This window comes from Ovis canadensis, chromosome 6 (genome assembly GCF_042477335.2).
Source record: "Ovis canadensis isolate MfBH-ARS-UI-01 breed Bighorn chromosome 6, ARS-UI_OviCan_v2, whole genome shotgun sequence".
NCBI lineage: Eukaryota > Metazoa > Chordata > Mammalia > Artiodactyla > Bovidae > Ovis > Ovis canadensis.
In genome coordinates, this window is record NC_091250.1 from 112,706,324 (window position 1) to 112,731,481 (window position 25,158).

Here is a 25,158-nt window from a genome sequence, read left to right on the forward strand (position 1 = left end):
CACTTTACTTCCCCACTGCATCTCCCTATTTTGCCTTTTGGCTTTAGTTCCTCATTGCTTCTTTATCTATGATCAATAAAAGATGATCCAGACCCTAGTAAGATGGTTATTTTGAGGCACTAGCCCTCCATCTTCTCAGTTTGCTGGCTCCCCAATTAAAGTCTCTTCCTTGCCTCAACACCTTGTCTCTTGGATTCATTGGCCTATCATGTGGCAACCAGAACGAGCTTGGACTCAGTAACAATATGACCCCGCAAACCCAGGCCTACACCATGAGTTCTGAGTCTGCCTTACTCATACTTTGCCTCTTCCAGCCCTGGACATTTACTGGCTCTGTGCACACAGCATGTGGCTGTTTCTTTCCATTCAGTCATCTGGCCCTGGAAGTTACTGAATTTGGTTTTGACATTAAATGCTCCGTATTCTAAGGAAGTGAGTTAACCAGTGTTTGGTTTAGTTACTAAGTCATGTCCGGCTCTTGCAATCCCATGGACTGTAGACTGCCAGGGTCCTCTGTCCATGGGATTCTCCAGGTGTGAATACCTGAGTGGGTTACCATTTTCTTCTCCAGAGGATCTTCCCAACCCAGGAATCGAACCTCAGTCTCCTGCATTGCAGGCAAACTCTTTACTGACTCAGCTATGAGGCAAGCCCAACCAGTGTTTAGCATTTGGATTAGGAGGGCAATTTGTACTGAATTTTCTTGGCAACTCTCAATTCTTTATTTAACAGTGCTTGAATAGTAGCAGATAGAATACCAAGGGTCTTTTTATTCCTTTAACTAGTTAATTAACATCTCAATTAATAGTCCAAGACAGGTCCCCAATACAGCATGTGAGCGAAGAATTCTAGAAGTTAAATGGTTCTTAATTTTGTCTACACATAGAGATGACTTCATGACTAGTTCTAGGAAATGCTTAAGCAAATGAACTTCATTACATATCAGTTGTCATCTTCTGATGAATGCATATTTTAAATAGCCTAAAAATATATTCTTTAGTGAATGCTAATGATATGTCTATATTAAAATTCAAAAGGCCTTGTCTGCTTTCCTCAGAGATGTAAATAGGGTTATTATCTTGTCAATGGGATTTTGTCCATTAGGATTTATTATTACATTATATACTAAGAACTGGCACAGGGTGTAAATCACACTGATTATTTAAATCGGAGATGACTTAGAAACTGAACAACAATAACAATTTTTCTAAATAGCATCTGATCTAGATAATACTAACAATTACCCTTGAAAAAAGAGAAGATACCACAAATCCTTCCTCAGTTTTTAAACATAATCTCTATCCAATTATGTTTAGAAGTTTAAAGGTACACTAAAGAAATGTATTCACTCAGAATAAAGAAAGCAGAGTTAATTTGGAAGTATAGGTAAACTACTTTTGATAAATCAGGGGAGTATTAGAATAAATATGCACATACTCAAGGTCCTATCTATTTAGTTCTGAATTTTCAAGCCCAGAAGAATACAGTTAAATGTTCCATTCATAGTGTTCATAAGATAAACACTAACTGGTTGAAGAAAAGTAAGTTTGTACTACATACAAATATTCTGCTTATGAATACTCAGCTCATCAACGGTAGACCTGTAGTTTAATAAGCTTAATAGGTTTCTCTAGCAATTACAAATGGAGAAGGAAATGGCAACCCACTCCAGTATTCTTGCCTAGAGAATCCCGTGGACGGAGGAGCCTGTCAATAGGGTCTGCTGTCAATAGGGTCACATAGAGTCAAATGACTGAACCGACTTAGCAGCAGCAGCAGCAATTACAAAATCATGGTTCATTCTATCTTCAGGCCTTGGTGCCACTCATTCTCTGACCAGTGACAGATTTTATTTTCTTGGATGTCAAAATCACTGCAGATGATGACTGCAGCCATGAAATTAAAAGCCGCTTGCTCCTTGGAAAAAAAGGTCTGACAAACCTAGACAGAATATTAAAAAACAGAGACATCACTTGCCCGCAAAGGGCTGCAGAGTCAAAGTTATGGTTTTTCCAGTAGTCATGTAGGGATGTGAGAGCTGGACCATAAAGAGGGCTGAGCACTGAAGAACTGATGCTTTCATATTGTGGTGCTAGAGAAGACTCTCGAGAGTCCGTTGGACTGCAGGGAGATCGAACCAGTCAGTCCTAAAGGAAATCAACCCTGAATATTCATTGGAAGGACTGATGTTGAAGCTGAAGCTCCAATGCTTTGGCCACCTGAAGCAATGAGCCGACTCATGGGGAAAGACCCTGCTGCTGGAAAAGACTGAGAGGAGAAGGGGGCGACAAGATGAGATGGTTGGATGGCATCACCGACTCAATGGACATGAGTTTGATCAAACTCTGGGAGATAGGGAAACACAGGGAAGCCTAGCTTGCTGCAGTTCATGGGGTACACGACTGAGTGACCGAACAACAAAAATAACAACTGACTGTGTGGGTATGAGTGGAAAAGAGCCTTAGCCTAGCATTCTAAGTAGAGGGCTTCAGTGAGCCCGTGAACAGACAGCAAGTCACTCCACAACCATCTGACACTGTATCGTAGCGGCCAGAAGTAATGGCAGCCACAGACTGATCCACTTCTCCAATTGTCCTTGTGGTTCGCATTTGGAAGCAGGGTTAATCCCAGAATCCTTTCCCAAATTAATTAAACCCTCAAGGTTGCTGGAGAATTTAGTAAGATATGGAAAGCATTAAAAAAGTGATGCTGGACTTATGAGTAAGAATAACGGTCTTCTCAGATGACTATTGGGGAAAAATGCAAGATTTGACCATATTTATTCCCCAGGCTTGTGAGACAAGTAGTAACAACTACATGTGACTTGGGTATAAGACAGTGATCTAATGGAGGAGCTGATCAACCTTACAGTTAGCTCTAGACTTGGCAGGTGACTTCTGCTAAGCTATGTACGAATGAAGGGAAAGGAGCCTGGATGAACATTTATCCAGCGTCAGGCAGATAGATAGATAAAGATAGATAAATGAACGCTACCTCTAAAAGATGATCAATGTAAATCCTCTCATCCTGTTTTAATGCCCAAATAGCCTTCTATAACTGAATGCTTGATGAATTAACTTGGAGAAGCCATTTTCTTTAATAAGATTTGGTGTCCATCCAAAGTGCTTAATTAGTGATCATTAAAACCACAAACATATTGCACACTGGCCATTTCCCTCCTGCACATCTTGAAAAAGTGCCACCAAAGACAAGGTCAGCTGCAATGTTCAACACTCCTGGGTGGAAAATTCTCTACCAGTTAGAGAGAAATATGACTAATAAAGAGAAAAATACTTTTCTTGATATTCTGGTCTTCACTCATTCTATTATTCATTTAAAGTACTAACTATGTGACAGGCATTTGCTGTGCACTGGGCATATAACGATGAGTGGAACACAGTCCCTTCCCTCTAGAGATGCCCACTTATAGTGGAGGAGGAAGACAGGCACATATTATGTTACAGGATGCTAGGGCTGGGATGGGCATGGAGCAGAGGGAGTGTTGATCCTGGAAGAGGTCAAGGAAGAAGGGGAAGACCGTCTTCTATACAGAAGAAGACCTATGAACTGAGTCTTGAAGAGTGAGAGGTGCACAGGTACCAGAATGAATCTGGAGTTTCAGACCCGGGAAGCTCATGCATCTTGGTGCCATTAACCAAGGTGGAAGATGAATGAAGGAGGACCCATCTCTGGGAGAAGGTGAAGAGTTCACCTTTGACTTTGACTGTGATAGTACTGCTGCCTTGGCTTGATTCCACTGTGGCATAGTTGATAGGCACTGGCCTTCACTTCAGCTGAAGCAGGTTCATACCCTGGCTCTGCCATGAACTAATGATACTAACCTTGGGCACATATCTTTAACCCAAAAAGCTGTGACTGTCTCATTTATAAAACAGAACTGATGATACATATATACATACTTACATACATACATCTTAAATTGTAAGGATTAAAATGTACCACAATAACTAAATTCATAACCCTTTTAGCAATCTTTCCACAGACCTCCCTGAGTCCAATCTGAACCCAAACTGAATCTGTTTTGCTCCTGTTTGGTCTTTTTTAAAATTTAGTTAATGTGGGTTTTATTCCCTGTGGTTTCTTTGTTGTTATTGTTGTTGAAGTATAGCTGATTTTTGATGTTTCAGGTATATATTGATTCAGTTATACATATATTAATACATATTCAAGTATCCTTTTCAGATTTTTTTCCTTTATAGATTATTACAAAATATTGAACAAGGTTCTTCACACTATACAGTGGACCCTTGTTGTTTAGCTCTTTTCTGTACAATAGTGTATATCTGTTAATTACCAAATTTTAATTCATCCCCCGCTTTTCCTTTTGGTAACCATTAAGTTTGTTTTCTATATCTGTGAGCCTATTTCTGTTTTGTAAATAAGCTCATTTGTATCATTTGTGTAGATTCCACATGTAAGTATACCATCTGATATTTGTCTTTCTCTGTCTGACTTTCTTTACTCAGTATGAGAATCTCCAGGTCCATCCATGTTGCTGCAAATGGCATTATTTCATTCTTTGCCAGTGAGTAGTGAACTTCTTTCTGTTGCCTATAATCCCGTCCTTTGTGCCATACAGGTTGGTTTTCTAGTGCCCCACTTGCTACCTAGAGCTGAATCCCCTTATTCCCTTCAGCTTCTTAGGCAGTGTTGAGAAGCATACCTTACTTCAATGTTGTCTTTAAACCTTGGGGCAGAGATTGAATAAAAATAAGGATGCACGTTATCTCTCAGGATTAAATCTGTATCACCTGCTGGACTCATACCTTGCTGACTGATGGAGTGTTGCCAACACTGTGTTTTGCTGTAACTTCTTTGGTTCTTCAATCCTCCATCCTCTGTGGGGAGCGATGTCCTCCCATGGTCTTGGGGTGAAGCCAGGATACAGAGTAATGTTCTGCTGGGCTGCTCACATGCATTGGAGGGTGACAGCTGGATTCCAGACAGCTGTCGTATGGCAAGCTGAAGAGGGATAATCATGAGCCGGGAAGGAAGAGGAAATACTTTCCAGATTCACTGAAGCACAGCTTGAAGAAACAGAAAGACTGGAGACAAATAGGACATTCAGGCTGACAGGTGGCTATCAGGAACATGGCATCAGGCTGGCAAAATATCACAAACAGCAAAATATCTTTCAGAGCGCCGCGTCCAGCAGTAATTAAAGGATATTTCCTGTGTGCTCAGTTTAGCAAGGACTGCTGGACAATTGAGGGTATTTTTGGTACATGCTCATGCAGATTTCAACATCGCCTCTCTGAGCAGGATGACCACATGGCTGACCCCTAATCCTCCTGTCTATTTCACAGAGCATACAGAATGAGGTCCTTGCAGCTACTCTTCATTCAGGTAAAAGGACTTTAGAAGCCACAAGAGAAAAGAACACAGCACATGAGACTAGTGAGTTGTGGCACTGGGCCAGAAGGTAGACAACCTAACAGGCTGACACCTAGGAATGCAACGTGCTTCAGCATGAAGGGTCAGCTCAGTCACACAGTCGTGTCTGATTTTTTACAACCCCATGGGTTGTAGCCCACAAGGCTCCTCTGTCCACAAGATTTCCCAGGCAAAATATGGTGTGGGTAGCCTTTTCCTCTGCCGGGGGATCTTCCCCACCCAGGGATCGAGTCTGTGTCCCCTGCATCTCTTGTAATGGGAGGGAGATTCTTTACTACTGACCCACCTAAGAAACCCAAAAGAGTCCGTGGTAGATTCAAATCCCAACCCTGCACCAGTGTGAGACTTTGCTTTCTACTCTGTAAAAAGGACAGAAAGTACCTCTAGTGGTTTTCTAAAAATGAAATGAAATAACATGTAGCATGTTCATGATGCTTTCCAGGTGGCACAAGTGGTAAAGAACCCGTCCACCAATGCAGGAGATTTAAGAGACATGGGTTCAATCCCTGGGTCAGGAAGATCCCATGGAGGAGAGCATGGCAACGCACTCCAGTATTCTTGCCTGGAGAATCCCATGGACAGAGGAGCCTGATGGGCTATGATCCACAGGGTTGTAATGTGTCAGACACGACGGAAGTGACTTCACACAAACACATATTCCTAATGGTTTAAAAAATAGTTACACTCCTACTCTCTGATATACTGAGGGAAAACAGTCAAGTACAGAAGTGGGACTTCAGCTGTGCCTTTAGTTATGACATCTCTGACTCCCCCAGTGCTCAGGTACTGTTTTTTGATTAGAGAGATAAATATGATGCTGTCATAACCTAATTTTGTCATTCTACTTAGTGATTTCACTGGTAAATATGCACCTGCTTTATCATCAAATCACTTCCCTCTGTGAGGAAGTAAACTTTTGGACTACTTACACTTATGGTATGTATCAGACTTTCCCGGTGGCTCAGCAGTAAAGAATTCGCCTGCAATACAGGAGACTCAGGTTTGATCCCTGGGTCAGGAAGATCCCTTGGAGGAGGGCACAATAACCCACTCCAGTATTCTTGTCTGGAGAATCCCATAAACAGAGTAGCCTGGCATGCTGCAGTCCATAGGGTTACAAAAAGAGTCAGAAATGACTGAAGTGGCAGAACACATATGCATGCATGATGTAGGCTATAAAAATTAAAAAGTAACCTCCAAGTCACAGTTCCTAGCTTGATGTCAGGAAGGGGGGACAAGAGCAAGCAGTCAAGGCTTTGAGAACTTTCCCAATCAGAACACCCTTATTTTCAAATGTTGCACACACTGGTTTCCCCATAAGACCTCTCCATACACAAAGGATTTTATGACTGAAAAGTTAAGTTTTAAAATCACTTTTCTGTAATACTTAAGTTCATGAGAACACTTGAATAAAAAGGCAGCAGGGTTTTTACATCCCAAGTCACTTAACATGACTACTACCTTCATTTTTGCCTATGCAGGGTTGGAAATGTATATAACTTAGGACTTTTCCTTCAGAAATGTCTCTGAAATGAACTAGTCCCTGAAATGATACAGAGAAATGGAAACATTTCAAGGACACTGGGTTGGAGGTTCCCAAGACCATCCTCAGGGTTGATGATTCCCTATGAGGACTCACAGGATCTGCACATAGAAATGCTTATGGTTATAAAGATTACAGCTAAAAGATACAAGGCAAAATCAATGAAGGATAAAAGCCCATGTATTAGAGCTTGGAGGAAACCAGGAGCAGGCTTTTAAGAGTCCTCTTCCAGGATTCCCCTGCCAGTCCAGCCATTAAGACTCAGCTTCCCATGCAGGGAGCAAAGATTTGACCCCTGGTCAAGGAACTAAGATCCCACACACCATGTGGTGAGGCCAAAAAATAAAACAAGTTTTTAAAATAGAGTCCTTTCCCAAAGGACTCACACAGCTATAGGCTGGGACAGCACATGTGAAATGTTCTCTATTAAGAAAGCTTATTAGAAACTCAGTGTCCAGTGGATTTGTTGGCAGATGGGCAAATAGACATCCTCAGCCTAGCACTTGGGCTTTCCAGGTGGCTCAGTGGTAAAGAATTTGCCTGCCAGTGCAAGAGACACTGGTTCTATCCCTGGGTCAGGAAGACCCCATGGAAGAGGAAATGTCAATCCACTCCTGTTCTTGCCTGGGAAATCCCTTGGACAGAGGGGCATATGGGCTATAGTCCATTGGGCCACAAAGAGTCAGACACAACTGAATGAGCACACCCACATGCCTAACACCAAAATTCTAGGCTTCAAGAAGTAAGCAGGTGTTCAACATAAATCAAATTGTTTATACAGTTTAGAAGCAGAGAGCCATCCTTACCAGTTAAAATAACATGATCCCTCCCAAAATATAATTTCTCTAATGCCAGCTAAGCCAGGAATCAGGCCTGCCGTGTTAACTCTTTCTGTGCATAGTCAGTCAGTCAGTTCAGTCATTCAGTCATTCATTCACGTCCAACTCTTTGTGACCCCGTGGACCACAGCACACCAGGCCTCCCTGTCCATCACCAGCTCCCAGAGTTTGCTCAAACTCGTGCATTGAGTTGGTGATACCATCCAACCATCTGATCCTCTGTCATCCCCTTCTCCTTGCGCCTTCAATCTTTCCCAGCATCAGGATCTTTTCAAATGAGTCAGTTCTTCGCATCAGGTGGACAAAGTATTGGAGTTTCCGCTTCAGCATCAGTCCTTCCAATGAATATCCAAGACTGATTTTCTTTGTTATGGACTGGTTGCATCTCCTTGCAGTCCAAGGGACTCTCAAGAGTCTTCTCCAACACCACAGTTCAAGAGCATCAGTTCTTTGGTGCGCAGCTTTCTTTATAGTCCAACTCTCACATCTATACATGACTACTGGGAAAACCATAGCCTTGACAAAACAGACTTTTGTTGGCAAAGTAACTTCTCTGCTTTTTAATATGCTATCCGGCTTGGTCATAACTTTTCTCCCAAGGAGTTCAGTTCAGTTCAGTCACTCAGTCATGTCTGACTCTTTGTGACCCCATGAACTGCAGCACACCAGGCCTCCCTGTCCATCACCAGCTCCTGGAGTTTGCTCAAATTCATGTCCATTGAGATGGTGATGCCATCCAACCATCTCATCCTCTGTCATCCCCTTCTCCTCCTGCTTTCAGTCTTTTCCAGCATCAGGGTCTTTTCAAATGAGTCAGCTCTTCACATCAGGTGGCCCAAGTATTGGAGTTTCAGCTTCAACATCAGTCTTTCCAATGAACACTCAGGACTGATCTCCTTAATTTCATGGCTGCAGTCACCATCTGCAGTGATTTTGGAGCCCAAAAAAATAAAGTCTGCCATTGTTTCCACTGTTTCTCCATCTATTTGCCATGAAATGATGGGACCAGATGCCACAATCTTTCTTTTCTGAATTTTGAGCTTTAAACCAACTTTTTCACTCTGCTCTTTCACTTTCATCCAGAGGCTCTTTAGTTCTTCTTCACTTTCTGCCATAAGGGTGGTGTCATCTGCGTATCTGAGGTTATTGATATTTCTCTTGCTGCTGCTGCTGCTAAGTCACAGCAGTCATGTCCGACTCTGTGTGACCCCATAGAGGCAGCCCAACAGGCTCCTCTGTCCCTGGGATTCTCCAGGCAAGAATACTGGAGTGGGTTGCCATTTCCTTCTCCAATTCATCTCCCAGCAGTCTTAATTCCAGCTTGTGCTTCATCCAGCCAAGCATTTCTCATGATATACTCAATATAAGTTAAATAAGCAGGGTGACAATATACAGCCTTGATGTACTCCTTTCTCTATTTGGTACCAGTCTGTTGTTTCATGTCCAGTTCTAACTGCTGCTTCCTGACCTGCATATAGATTTCTCAAGAGGCAGGTCAGGTGGTCTGGTATTCCCATCTCTTGAAGAATTTTCTTGTGGTCCACACAATCAAAGGCTTTGGCACGCTCTTGCTTTTTTGATGATCTGTCAGATGTTGACAATTTGATCTCTGATTCCTCTGCCTTTTCTAAAAGCTTGAACATCTGGAAGTTCATGGTTCACATACTGTTGAAGCCTGGCTTGGAGAATTTTGAGCATTACTTTACTAGTGTGTGAGATGAGTGCAATTGTGCAGTAGTTTGAGCATTCTTTGGCATTGCCTTTCTTGGAGATTGGAATGACAACTGACCTTTTCCAGTCCTGTAGCCACGGCTGTGTTTTCCAAATTTGGTACATAGACATCCAATTTTCTGTGCACAGATACCCATAAAATAGCTTGAAAGTCAATAATATATGCATCAGGATGTGTATGACATTAAATCATCTGTTTCCTTATAATTGGGCTTCCCTAGTAGCTTAGATGGTAAAAATCTGCCTGTAATGTAGGAGATCCAGGTTTGATCCCTGGATCAAGAAGATCCCCTGGAGAAGGATCCACCCACTCCAGTCTTCGTGCCTGGAGAATTCCATGGACAGAGGATTCCGGCGGGCTACAGTCCATGAGGTCGCAAAGAGTGGGACATGACCTTGTAAATGCTGCTATCAGCTTTCCTCCAAGAGGAAAGAGATATGTGAAAGAGTGGAATCAAGTGAGAAGATTCTGTAATTAGTTATAACCAGTGCCATAAAATATGAAGTTTGTGAATTCCTGTATCAAGGTATATATGTAAATAGGGGGGAAAGGACATAGCCATTGCAATGAAATGACTATATAGTTAAAGAATCTTAGATCATACTTTAATCCTCTTATTTTACAGGTAAGCATAGAAAGGGCTTCCCAGGTAGCTCAGATGGTAAATAATCCATCTGAAATGCAGGAAACCTGGGTTCAATACCTAGGTCAGGAAAATCCCCTGGAGAAGGGAATGGCAACCTACTCCAGTATTCTTGCCTTGAAAATCCCATGGACAGAGGAGCCTGGTAGACTATAGTCTATGCAGTGGCAAAGAGTCAGACAAACTGAGCAACTAAGCACAAGCATGAAGGATAGTGAAACTCAGAAAGATTATTTGACTGATCCAAGATCACACAACTGTCTATGAACCAAGCTACTACAGAACCCAGGTGCCAAATTCATAGCAACATGCTTTCGCCCTTCACTTCATCCCACTATGTATATTCTGAGGTCCTTGGGAAAGATAATCTCTAAATGTAAACATCTTACTTAGAAGGTATTACATTAGGGAAAGTACAGTGTTGATGTAGGAATATTACTGCATGGCCACAAAATTAAATAATCCATAAATCAACAAATACCTTCCAACCCTGCTAATGATATTGAGAAATGAGCTCCAGAAACTTTTTTCAACATGTAAAATATGAATGTTCTTATGGCAAGGTTAATGAAATGAGAACAGGACAAGCCCAGGAAAAGTGGTCATTGTCAGTTGGCTGTTAGGCTAAATTTGCATTATCCAATAAGATCTTGGGGAATTTCCTTTATGTTCAATAAGTTTTTATGTGTATGTGTTTGACAAATCTATTCAGAATTTTAAAAAGCAGAGACATTACTTTGCCAACAAAGAGTCAAAGCTATGGTCTTTCCAGCAATCATGTACAGATGTGAGAGTTGGACCATAAACAAGGCTAAGCACTGAAGAACCGATGCTTTCAAAGTGTGGTGTTGGCAAAGACTCTTGAGAGTCCCTTGGATAGCAAGATCAAACCAGTCAATCCTAAAGGAAATCAACCCTGAATATTCACTGGAAGGGCCGATGCTCAAGCTGAAGCTCCAATACTTTGGCCACCTGATGTGAAGAACCCACTCATTGGAAAAGACCCTGATGCTGAGAAAGATTGAAGGCAGGAGGAGAAGGCGATGACAGAGGATGAGATGGTTGGATGGGATCACCTATTCAATGGACATGAATTGAGAAAACTCAGGGAGATGGTGAAGGACAGAGAAGCCAGGGGTGCTTCAGTTTGTTCAGTTCAGTTACTTGGTCATGTTCTACTCTTTGCGACACCATGAACCACACAACGCCAGGCCTCCCTGTCCATCACCAGCTCCCGGAGTTCACTCAAACTCATATCCACTGAGTCTCAGTGATGTCATCCAACCATCTCATCCTCTGTTATCCCCTTCTCCTCCCACCTTCAATCTTTCCCAGTATCAGGATCTTATAAATGAGTCAGTTCTTCATGTCAGGTGGCCAAAATATTGGAGTTTCAGCTTCAGCATCAATCCTTCCAATGATTATTCAGGATTGATTTCTTTTAGGATAGACTGGTTGGATCTCCCTGCAGTCCAAGGGACTCTCAAGAGTCTTCTCCAACACCAAGTTCAAAATCATCAATTCTTTGGCACTCAGCTTTCTTTACGGTCCAACTCTCACATCCATTTATGACCACAGGAAAAACCATAGCTTTGACTAGATGGACCTTTGTTGGCAAAGTAATGTCTCTACTTTTAATATGCTGTTGAGGTTGGTCATAGCCTTTCCTCCAAGGAGCAAGCATCTTTTAATTTCATGGCTGCAGTCACCATCTACAGTGATTTTGGAGCCCAAAAAAATGAAGTCTGTCACTGTTCCCACTGTTTCGCCATCCATTTGCCATGAACTGATGGGACCAGATGCCATGATCTTAGTTTTCTAAATGTTGAGTTTTAAGCCAACTTTTTCACTCTCCTCTTTCACTTTCATCAAGAGGCTCTTTAGTTTTTCTTTGCTTTCTGCCTTAAGGGTGGTGTCATCTGCATATCAGAGATTGTTGATATTTCTCCCTGCAATCTTGATTCCGGCTTGTGCTTCATCCAACCCAGCGTTTCTCATAATGTACTCTGCATATAAGTTGAATAAGCAGGGTGCTGCAGTCTATGGGGTGGCAAAGAGTTGGACACAGCCAAGTAACTGAACAATAGTGTGTTTGGTATTCCTATAGCTTATACCTTCACACATTCTACATTTGATTTTCACAAATCTTTCCTCTGTGTATTTCAGTCTTTCACCCATGATTGACCTGTTACATCATCCCAGGATGTGTCTCACTTCCAGAAGGGGGCAAAAGCTCAGGCAGTACAGAAACAGAGGTAGGGTTTGAGGAAGGGACTAGTCTTGGAATCTGAGTGGGGGGAGATTCGTCTTTTAACTCTTCGTATTATTCCCTTCCCATCTTGTTGCTCAAAGGAAACACCTTTCAGCATGAATATGCAGTGTCATTGCCCAAATTCAGACTTGCAGAAGCCCACGCTGCCCCCACCATGGGAAATAAGGGGTGGAGTGGAGTGACAGACAGAGAAGGTGTAGCTTAGCCAGCTTTGTACAAGATGTTAAGAGCTGTGAAAGTGTTAAATATCGGAGAAGGAACAAGAATAAGGAAAACATAGGTCTAGTCCCTGGAGACAGACAATATGAGATGAATTGGGGGATTGGGGTTGATATATGTGCACTTCCAAGTGTAAAAATAGATAGCTAGTGGGACCTACTGCATAGTGCTGGGAGCTCAGCTCTGTGCTCTGTGGTGACCTAGATGGATGGGATTGGAAGGGAGGGAGTCCAGCAAGGAGGGGATATATCGATACATACAGCTGATTCACTTCATTGTACAGCAGAAACTAGCACAACATTATAAAGCAACTATACCCCAATTTTTTAAAAAAAGTTTTTTAAATAACAACCAATTGCCCCTTCCCCTTATGTTTCTCTATCAGTGAAGGTGCTGATTATTGAAGTAAAGTCCAAAACAGGGGAGGAGATTGTAGGTGGTTGTGCAAGTCCCCTTGGCCCCCATACATTGTATCCCCCTGCTTGAAAAGAGCATGGAATACCTACAGGATGGTGGGTGGTCTTCTAGGGAAAAAACAGAGAGAAGAGACATCTGCCAATGTTATCCTCATTTTAAAAAAGAAAGAAGCTAGTTATGGCAGATACTAATAAAAGACTGTTTATCTTGAGATTCATCTGGAGCAAGATTCTAGAAAAGATAGTAATTTAAAAACCATGATATTACAGTTGCCATATAATAGGCATCACCTTATAAGACTTAACATCTCATGCTTCACAGCAGTCCTCTAGGTAAGGAGGGCTCAGATCCCCTCTGGCAGGTCCTCTGGGATCTCACCTTCTCGAAATGAGCTCATTAAAGATTTTCTCTGAAAATCACATTCTCTGCTAGAAGGAAATTCTGATAAATACAGTTTCTTCTGCCACATGCTGTAGAGGAAAGGATGAGGGTGGAGGAAAATAGACTTCTTTTTCTAACAGTTAAAAAAACTATTAAAATCCTATCTGTGTAGAAAGTGTTACCTTCTCTGGCCCAGAGAACCTGAAGGTTGTAAGAGAAATATCAAAGGGCCAAGTCAAGGTTACTAAAGTAGGGGAACGGTGCCCCTGCTATCCTTGTCGTTCATAGTTCAGGGAAGGTGAGTCAGGTCTCTCCCCCCTCCAAATGTCTGTAGCCTTTTCTCCAACCCCAGTCCCAGGACAGAGATAAAGTCCTTTAAATATTTTTGTTGGGATGTGAAAGGCACTTGAACCAGGATTAGGGAGTGGTTCCATTGTTGTTCTTCAGTGGCTCAATCATGCCTGACTCTTTGTGACCCCATGGACTGCAGCACATCAGGCTCCCCTGTCCTTCACTATCTCCCAGAGTTGGCTTAAATTCATGTCCATTGAGTCGGTGATGCTATCTAACCATCTCATCCTCTGCTGGCCCCTTATCCTTTTGCCTACAATTTCCCTCAACATCAGGGTCTTTTTCAATGAGTCAGCTCTTCACATCAGGTAGCAAAAGTATTGGAGCTTCAGCTTCAGCATCAGTCCTTCCAATGAATATTCAGTTTATTTTCTTTAGAATTGGCTGGTTTGATCTCCTTGCAGTCTCCAAGGGACTCTCAAGAGTCTTCTCTAGTACCACAGTTTGAAAGCATCAATTCTTTTGCACTGAGCCTTTTTTACAATCTAACTCTCTTATTTGTACATGACTACTAGAAAAACCGTAGCTTGGAGCTTCCCTGGTGGCTCAGAGGTTAAAGTGTCTGCCTGCAATGTGGGAGACCTGGGTTCTATCCCTGGGTTGAAAGATCCCCTGGAGAAGGAAATGGCAACCCACTCCAGTATTCTTGCCTGGAGAATCCCATGGACAGAGGAGCGTGGTGGGCTATAGTCCATGGGGTTGCAAAGAGCTGGACACGACTGAGTGACTTCACTTTCACTTTGACTATACAAAGCTTTGTTGGCAAAGAGATGTCTCTGCTTTTTAATACACTGTGGTTCCATAAACCTTTGTTTATTCTGAATAGTGGCCTATTTCTTACTGCTGTTTCAGGTTCATATAACTCCTGGTACAAGCATATTCTTCCTTTTCAATCTTATTACTTTTTAAAAATATATGTTTATTTATTTTAAACTATTTATTTATTTTGGCTCCATCTGGTCATATTCTCAGCACCTAGGAGTTTGGATCTTAGTTGTGACATACAGGATCTAGTTCCATGACTTCAGTTATGTCTGACCCTTTGTGACCCTATGGACTGTAACCTACCAGGCTCCTCCATCCTTGGGATTCTCTGGGCAAGAATATTGGATTGGGTTGCCATTTCCTCCTCCAGCGAATCTTCCCAACCCTGGAATCAGACTCATGTCTCTTATGTCTCCTACATTGGCAAGAAGGTTCTTTACCACCAGCACCATTTGAGAAGCTTCCCTGGTACCTCAAATGGTAAAGAATCTGCCTGCAATGCTAGATACCAGGGTTTGATCCCTGGGTGGGGAAGATCCCCTGGAGGAGGAAATAGCAATCCACACCAATATTCTTGCCTGGAGAATTCCATGGACAGAGGAGTCTGGTGGACTACAGACCATGGGGTCACAAAGAGTCAAACACGACTGAACGACTAACACTTTCACAGGTTCCCTGACCAGGGATCAAATCCAGGCTTCCTGCATTAAGAGCGAGGAGTCTTAGCCACTAGACCAACAGGGAAGTCCCTTCCATCTTATTCCTGATTTTATGTAAACCAAGATTTTAGAAAGAATTCTGTACAGCTATATTTGTCCTCTTAACTTCACAGGTATTTGCAAGTCTGAGATCCTAACTCTACGCCCTTCACCTGATGCTGTTTCACTGAGCTCTGAGGATACAGCTGACATGGTCAGCTTCCTCTTCTTGGGCACTCAGGTCCTCGATTTTGTTGATCAGATTTTGATCTAGAACAGTGATTCTCATTGTTTTCTTCATCATCTGAAGCTTGATATTGACAAGCAATTAGGATAAGATCTGGGTTTGTTTATCTGTTTGGTTCTGGTTTTAATTTTAGCAGGACTTACAAAAGCTATACAAATGGATGAATGGTAATGCTAGTGTAATTAAACAACTTAGGTATCCTTGCTTGTTTTACAGTTTATATGTACAAATACAAAAGAGCAAGAGAATAGGGAAAGGGGGTGAGCAAGGAATTACACTGCTTTTGTTTGGTTGAAAATGATGCTATTTTAAAGGCTGCTATATATGAGTTTTTGCAGAAAAGACTGTCCAGAAAGGCATACTAAAAAAAAAATCTGAATAACTCAGTTTTTTAGTTCCATTAAGAAAAGAATAAATTAGTGGTTAAAGCATGAGCTTTGGAGTTATATGGGGGTGCCATCAAATGCTGGCTTCTTTACTTACCCACTGTATGACTTAAGGACTTTCATCTTTCTAACATACAATTTCCTCATTTATGTAATGTGGTTATTAAAAGACCTTGTTGTGCGGTAGAAATTATATAATACATAAAATATGCTTATTGCTTTGCTTGGCAGGTAGTAAACACCAAAAAGTTGGTAGTTATTATTTTAGTAGGGGCTAGATGAGTCCTGCATTAATCTGCCTGCAATGAGGGGCCAGCCTCATGAATAAAAAGAACAGGACTTGAGGTTTAATTTAAGTTATGTCCTTATGATTCACTTGCTCATTCTCCCACTGGCCTTAAGGCAATAAGGCTCTTATGTCTATCTTATTAATTAAGCTGGATTCCACAGAGTACAAGCAAAAGGTTTTTTGTTTTTTTTTTTCTTTTTGCCCCTCACTCTTAGAACCCACTCTCTCAACTTGTTCTTTCTCTGTCCGTGGATAAACTCTGGGCTGGTCTCACAGCTTTCTTGGTTACTACTAAATAGTAAGTCACAATTAAATAAGTAAAATGTTAATGTTATGCAATAACCTCATAACTCCAAATTCACATTCAATTTAAATCTCCACAACACTAAGTCTCCTTTGGTGGTGCATGCTCAGTCTGACCCTTTGTAACCCCATGGACTGTAGCCCACCAGGCTCCCCTTCCCATGAGATTTTCCAGACAAGGATACTGGAATGGGTTTCCATTTCCTCCTCCAGGGGAACTTCCCAACCCAGGGATCAAACCAACGTCTCTTGCATCTCCTGAATTAGCAGGAGGATTCTTTACCACTGAGCCACCTGTTTTGCAAGATTGGGAGGTGAAGGAGGGGCACTGGCTGCTTCTTTCTGCTCTTTATGAGAGTGAAAGTGAGATTAAATATTGTCTGGGAGAAGGAAAGGTTAAGTCAGTTCTAGCTTCCAACATCAACATTCAAATTAGCTTACTAAATATGCCCTCAAATCCTGGCTTACCTGTGGCAACCACAGCTGGTATCACAGAGTCCCTCTAGCTGTGGGTACAGTTGGACCCATTCAGTCAAGGGAAGAATTACTGAGCCTCATCCCCATTGGTTGGACCTCTCTTTGCACAGGGCCTCAGGCTGGGCTAGTGAATCAGGGGAAAGAAACCAAGGGAATAAGTCAGGTAGGCTCACGGCCATGTGTTATGGACGAGACACACTACACAGTTTGTGGAATCTTGTGCAAAACAACAATCCAGGATCCTTGTTCAGAAATTATTAAGAATTTCAAGATGGTGACTCCCTCAGGGGAGTCCAGGGATACCCTCAGGATGAACGGCGTTGGCGACGGAATGAATGACACGGGGAGGACAAGCTTAGGTGGAGCGAGGCCTGTCACTTTATTTTTAGAGGGAGGTTTTATATCCTGAGTTGTACACTGAGCAAAGTGAAAAATGCAGTCATGCAGAGTCAGCTTAACATTCCATCAGTATTAACTTTTATTGATACCAGGTTTCTTCCTGCATACTGTTTCATAAACAAGGGTCTTATTTTTTGTACATTATCTTACAGCCCAGAGGCCTATTGACATTTTATGACCCATTTTTGATAAAGATTGGTGAACCAGAACACTTACTTTCCCTTGAAATATTTTTTCTTAAATTTCTTAGCCTATGTCACCCTTAAAGTACAGAGTTACATTTTTATGGAGCAAAGGTTCAGTGGGTTACAGCAAAGAAAGAACTTATTAACTCAAAGTCTAATGTTGCGAATGCCAAGGCTACAACTTGTTTTTTCTACATTCTAACTATATGCACTCCCAGGCACACAATTGATAAGGGGTATGGGAACTTGGCAGCAAGCATTGGCTCAACAATGTTGTAAGAGTCTGGATAAACCTGCCAAGTAAGCTAGAATGCTAACAGGGTGTTTGAATTGAAATACTCCTTTCATGCCCAGGAGATTTATCAACTAGAGCCCTAAGTTGATTTTCTCCAGAGAAAGGTGGTCAGGGATAGCCCTCTGTTAATGTCAGAAGAGTTGGTGAAAGGCATAATATAGTAAACAGTAGACAGACAGATTTTGGTTTGGAGTAGATGCTCGAGCAGGTTCAGGGAGTAACTCGAGTCCTGATCCGCCCTCCCTGTCAGGTCTCTTCCGCATGACCTTTTCATGGGTGGGCTCTCCCATGCTGACTCCCAGCAAGGCCTTAAACCAAGAAAGGGGCTCTTTGAGCACACAGTGGTGTGTGATTGTCACATGCCAGTGAAGGCAGCTCTGATCATGGAACAAATCCAAGGCAACAGTGTGATGGGAAAACAGCTTTGGTTTCCAGGCAAGGGTGGAGACTGAAAACCCCAAGAAAGATAAAAGGGGGCCATTCAGGAAGAAAAGACTGAAGAATTCTCAGAAACAGATTTGAAGGTCATGGAACTAGTTAATAAACACACTAATTCATGCTATCACAAACCAGTGTGTGAGAACTGACTGTAAACCACGGGGAACTCTACCCAGGGCTCTGTGGTGACCTAAAAGGGAGGGAAATTCAAAAAATATGGGATATATATATATACACACACACATCTAGCAGATTCACTTTGCTGTATGGTAGAATAATACAACATTGTGAGGCAACTATACCCCAATAAAAATTAATCAAAAAAATTTTTAAATAAAAAAATTTTAACTCCCCCAAAGTAATACAAAAGTGTTCAGGTGTCCTGTTGAGCTCTGGGCTCCCAGGTGCAGAGTGAGGGGCAGGCTTCCTGCAGAGCTAGTGTGGTTTTCCCTGCAGGCAGAAGGCCACTGATCAAAGCCCAAGTGAATCTGAGGAGTGGAGGAAAAAGTTAAACGAGAAATAGAGTGCTGAAATCTGATGAGGAGGGGCAGAAGGGAAAGTCTCCGATCTGCCTACTCCTAACTGAATGGAAGAAGAAGGATCGGAATGCATAGGACTTCAGACTTTGCAGAGCAATTCTGCACCAGTCCTTTCACAGACATCATCTGGGACCACAAAATCACAGGGCTGAGTTTCAGTTCAAAAACCCCTGAGTAGATATGGGCACATGCAGGGTCCCCTCCTGAGAGACCAAGTGTGAGAAGACTGGCCATCGGCCTCCATAACATCACTGAGCCTCAAATCCGCTCTGGACCCAGTCCTTCCCTGTGGGTGGCCTTTACCTCCTGCTGATGCCATTCCTTAGCAGGACAGGGAGGGCATGTGAGCCAAGGGGTGGACACTGAAATGCAGAATTAGCAGTCACTTTCTCTCAATGGGAGACTTTATCTATTTTGCAGAAGTCAACATGCCTTCCTAAATCCTAAAATGTTGTCAGCTGTGTCAGGGTACACTGTCCTGCAGGGTCATCGTGGTTCAGATTATTTTAAAAAGGTCACCTGAAACGCAGAACATCAGAGGCCTCTCTAAACTAGTTCAAACACTTGGAACTTGAAACTAAGAATGTAAACTATGACAACAGGATTTCTCCTTTACTTTCTTCCGGAGTCACACCTTTGTTTAAATATGATATTTTTTATTTAATTATCCTCATGATATATGTTTTGGGCTTCCCAGGTGGCACTAGTGGTAAAGAATCTGCCTGCCAATGCAGGAAATGCAAGAGATATGGATTCAGTCCTTGGGTCAAGAAGATTCCCTATAAGAGGAAATTGCAACCAACTCCAGTATTCTTGCCTGGAAATTTCCATGGGCAGAGGAGCCTGGTGGGCTACAGTCCATGGGGTCATAAAGAGTCAGACAAAACTGAGCGACTGAGCAATAGATATTTAATGCATCATAAAGAAGAAGCACAAGCTGGAATCAAGATTGCCAGGAGAAATATCAATAACCTCAGATATGCAGATGACACCACCCTTATGGCAGAAAGTGAAGAGGAACTAAAAAGCCTCTTGATTAAAGTGAAAGTGGAGAGTGAAAAAGTTGGCTTAAAACTCAACATTCAGAAAACAAAGATCATGGCATCTGGTCCTATCACTTCATGGGAAATACATGGGGAAACAGTGGAAAGAGTGACAGACTTTATTTCTTTGGGCTCCAAAATCACTGCAGATGGTGACTGCAGCCATGAAATTAAAAGACGTTTACTCCTTGGAAGAAAAGTTATGACCAACCTAGATAGCATATTCAAAAGCAGAGACATTACTTTGCCAACAAAGGTCCATCTAGTCAAGGCTATAGTTTATCCAGTGGTCATGTATGGATGTGAGTGTTGGACTGTGAAGAAAGCTGAGCACCAAAGAATTGATGCTTTTGAACTGTGGTGTGGGAGAAGACTCTTGAGAGTCCCTTGGACTGCAATGAGATCCAACCAGTCCATTCTGAACGAGATCAGCCCTGGGATTTCTTTGGAAGGAATGATGCTAAAGCTGAAACTCCAGTACTTTGGCCACCTCATGTGAAGAGTTGACTCATTGGAAAAGTCTCTGATGCTGGGAGGGATTGGGGGCAGAAGGAGAAGGGGACAACAGAGGATGAGATGGCTGGATGGCATCACTGACTCGATGGACGTGAGTCTCAGTGAACTCCGGGAGTTGGTGAGGGACAGGGAGGCCTGGTGGGCTGTGATTCATGGGGTCGCAAAGAGTCGGACACAACTGAGCGACTGAACCTAACTGAACTGAAAGAAACTTCACTGCTGAACACTATGTTGTCACTAACACATTTTCAAAACTTATTTTTTAAAAGGCACACTTATGTAGAGTACATATATATTATTATATAATATTAGTATTAAGTTATATAACAATGAAAATAATATTTTATATAAGTGTGCTTGTGTGTTTCTAGCAGCAGAGAGTTAAATTTGAAAAACAACAACAACAAACCAGTGAGATGTGAGAGAGGAAAAAAATCCTAAAGTCACTCTGTTATAAAAATATCCCGAAATCTGGGAAACCGGCCCAAAACCTGGGAAGAGTTGAATTTCTTATTGGACAAACAGGGTCAATCATAGAATAACTTTTTGGTAAACATTTGTGCATAACAATGCAGTTAGAATTCGTTCAAAGAGAAAAACTGAAAATAAATGGAAGTTAAGAAGCCATAGCCTCCACTTGGTTTATTTCAGTTACCCTCAAACTTCATTCTTAATGCTTGCTTACTCTTGGTGAGGTTTAAATGGCTTAATGAAGATAGTTCTTTCCAAAGTAACAGTTGAGTTAAAACTTTGATTAAGCACTAAAACCTTGTTGTTTGAATTCAAGGACCACAGTAGTATTCCTGGAGTTTTCAGCTCATCAGCATTTCAAAATTTAATTTTGATGAGTAAATAAACCTAAACTGTTAGTCGCTCAGTTGTGTCTGACTCTTTGGGACCCCATGGACTATAACTTCTGTCCACAGAACTCTCCAGGCAAGAACACTGGAGTGGGTAACCACTCCCTTCTCCAGGGATCTTCACGACCCAGGGATCAAATCTGGGTCTCCAGCATTGCAGGCAGATTCTTTACAGTCTGAGCCATAAACCTAAACCTGGAAATAAATGTAGGTACAGAGCAAACATAAAACCATCATAATGGGATGCACATGTAAGAGAATAGATTAAGAAACTTTCTCCACTCATTTTCCTTTCAACACTGAACTGAATATACTTATTTTTTCTTTACTCTTCCCAGAATTTTCCTTGGTAATCTATTATTAGGAGAGTGCTTAGAATATATGAAAAAAGTATTTTGAAAGGCAAATTATTTTCTAATGAAATCAGCACTATTTCTTGCAGCAGATTACTGGATATTACAGATGTTACTCATAAAATACCTGTCAAGAGACCAGGAAGAAAATCTAATTGTATCATAGGTAGAAGTTACATATATCTTGGTTTGTTTAAAGAGACAGTACTGTGTTAAAAGGCAGTTTCAGAGGAAATTTAAGACTTTTGTATAAACCAAGGTGATGTTTTGGTAATGATACAGACACAGAAGAAAATAAGTTAAACTACATAGTTAAATCTTACACCGATACGTTGTAGTTGCTGTTTAATCACTAAGTGTGTCCTTCTCTTTGTGGCTTCATGGACTGCAGCATGCCAGGCTTCTCTGTCCTCCACTATCTCCCAAAGTTTTCATGTCCATGAAATTCATGGACAAATCTATATGGACAACTGCTTGACTTGTACTAGTTTTGAAGGCAAATACACAATACAGCTACAATTGTTTCCATCTCTAGAAAAACATCCAAAAAATTTAAGGGAAAAATATATATTTAAGGGTTGTACTTTGCTGATGTAATGTATCTCTACAACCAAAAAAATAAATGGATAAATAAACATTGTTAGAATAAGCTATTCTTGACATTTCAGTTTCAATATTTATTCTTTACCAACACTTTTCCTATCCTTCTTTTACTGTTTGCTACCTTCTTTCTTTCTTTAGTTTTTCTTTTCATCCTTATATCGACTCCATGAAAGCAGATACCTCTCCTCTGAAATTGTTCTTTTTCCTTTAACCTCACAGTAACAGTTAACATTATTTAAATGTCTAATCAGGCTTTCTCATTATTCAAAAAGATTTATCTAGACATCGAAAGTATAAGAAGTGAAAGAAAAAAATAAACTCGACATCATCAAAATTCAAACTTGTGTGTTGCAGGAGACATCAAGAGAGTGAAAAGGTAACCCAAAAAATGAGAGATCATTTTTTAAAATCATATATCTCTTAAGGATACTGTGTCTAGAATATTTAAAGAACTACTAAAATTCAGTGATTAAAATGATAACAGAATTCTAAAATGGACAAAGGATTTCAAAAGACATTTCTCCAAAGAAAATATACAATAGTCAATAAGCATATGAAAAGATGTCTAGCATCATTACCCATTAGAAAACTATTAACCAGGGAAACCAAAACCACAGTGAAAACCACTGCATACCCTCTAGGTCATTGTTGTTGTTTAGTTGTGTCCTACTCTTTTGAGACCCCATGGACTATAGCCCATCAAGCTCCTCTGTCCATGGGGTTTCTCAGGCAAAAGAACTGGAGTGGATTGTCATTTCCTTCTGCAGGGGATCTTTCTGACCCAGGGATCGAACCTGCATCTCCTGCATTGGCAGGTGGATTCTTTACCACTAAGCTACTGGCGTAGCCCCCACCCACTAGGTTAACTCTAATCAAAAAGTCAGATAGTAACAAGAGTCTATGAGAATGGGGGGAAATTGGAAGCTTCATAAACTGCTAGCAAGACTATAAACAGGTCTAACTGCTTTGAAAAGAATCCGGCAATTTTTCAACTATAAAGACGTACAGTTAACTTATGATCCAGAAATTCTACTTCTAGTTAAATACCCAAGAGAAATGGAAACCTATGTTCATATAAATACTTCTGCACAGATATTCATAGTAGTCACAAAGTAGAAACAACCCAAATGTCCATCCACTGACAAATAGATAGCCAAGACTTAGCAGTACATCTTCACAATGGAATGCTATTTGTCAATAAAAAAGAATGAAGTACTGCACTTCCCTTGTGGTCTAGTGGCTGGGAATTCACCTGCCAATGCAGGGTACAGGGGTTGGATCCCTGGTCCGGGAAAATTCCACCTGCCTCGGGGGCAACTAGGCCCATGTGCTGCAACTTCTGAGCTCATGCACCTGGAGCCTGCACACCACAGCTAGAAAGTAGCAGCCCCCACTCACAGCAGCTAGAGAAAGCCTGTGAGCAGCAACAAAGACCCAGCACAGCCAAAAATAAATAAATGAAAGAATGAAGTACTGACACAATACAGATGAACTTTGAAAACATTGCGCTCAGTGAAAGAAACTAGTCCCAAAGGACCACACAATTGTGTGATTCTATATATGCAGAATGTCAAGAATAGGCAAATCTGAAGAGGCAGAAAGTAGTGGTTTCCTAAGCTTAAAGGTGTTGGGGAGATCAGGGGTGATGGTTAAATAAGCTTAATAAAAATAAGGTTCATCCTCTACCCACTATGCTCTTCTGTCACAAAAGATTGGTAAGGCTGCAAGTTGTTGCAAACACCATCTCCTGAGTCTCCACACACTTGTGAACTCACCTATTCCTGGTAGTAGAGGTTTTCTGTATTTATCATCAGAATTCCTGGGTTTTACATCCTGTCTGCCTCTAGCTGTGTGACCTTGAGACAGTCACTCGACCTTTTCAAATCTTAATAAACTAGAGATCATAGTAACTACCTCACAAGCACATTATGAAAGCTAAATGAGATGACATGAGTCAAAGGCTTTATTAACAGCAATTTACCATACAAATGTAAGTAACTGCTATTAGCAGTGCTAACAGCAGTACCTAAGGCCTTGATTTTTAGCTTGCCACAGAAGTCAGACATGACTCACAACACCCAACTGCATCACAAGCAGGAGCCAGGGGCTTAATTTTACGGTGAGAAATCACCGCTAAGAAGATTGGATAGTCACATCAGTCTGTCCACTCACTTCCTTCCCAGAAGATAAATCTATTTGGGAAGCTCAATTACCATCAGAAGGTTGCTTGGAGAATACAGAATCAGAGCCAGGGGATTTAGATGATCCTGGAAACATTATCATGAAGATAAGGCAAGCTAATGAGTTCCCATTCTTCTCTACAGAAATAGATCTGTCTGGCAGACTAGACAGCCTTCCTTCTTTAGTGCAGGAAACTGCTCACAAAGATGCCCTGCCATCCCTATTTTCCAGGCAACCCTCCTTCTACTCAGGGTATTTGTAACTACCTCAACTTCATCACCCTTCTTTACCCTTCTTTATAACCCATTGTTATACTGAACCAATTTCAAACTTTTATACTTACTGTACTTTGCAAGTAGACAGCTTCCCTGGTGACTCTTTCTGACTTCCAATTCCCCATTTTCCCCACAGAAACAGGGATCCAATCAAGGTTCCCTCCCCCAACACACTTGGAAAGCTAATCTAATCTGCACGGTACAGCTTCTTCTTTGATCCAGTTAGTTGTCTTGTCTTCTTCCAGACAATGTATTTCAGCTCTAAAAATCTCTACAGATGTGAACTATTGTGATCACTGTAGGCTCTGCAGATCAATACCTTGATGGTCTATCATCACGGCATGATTAGGACCTGCTGGTAAAGTGCAGTTCTCAGTCTATCTTGCCCTTCTTCCCAGCACATTCTTTTTTTTTTTTTTTAATTTTAATTGGAGGCTAATTACTTTACAATATTGTGGTGGTTTTTGCCATACACTGATGTGAATCAGCCATGG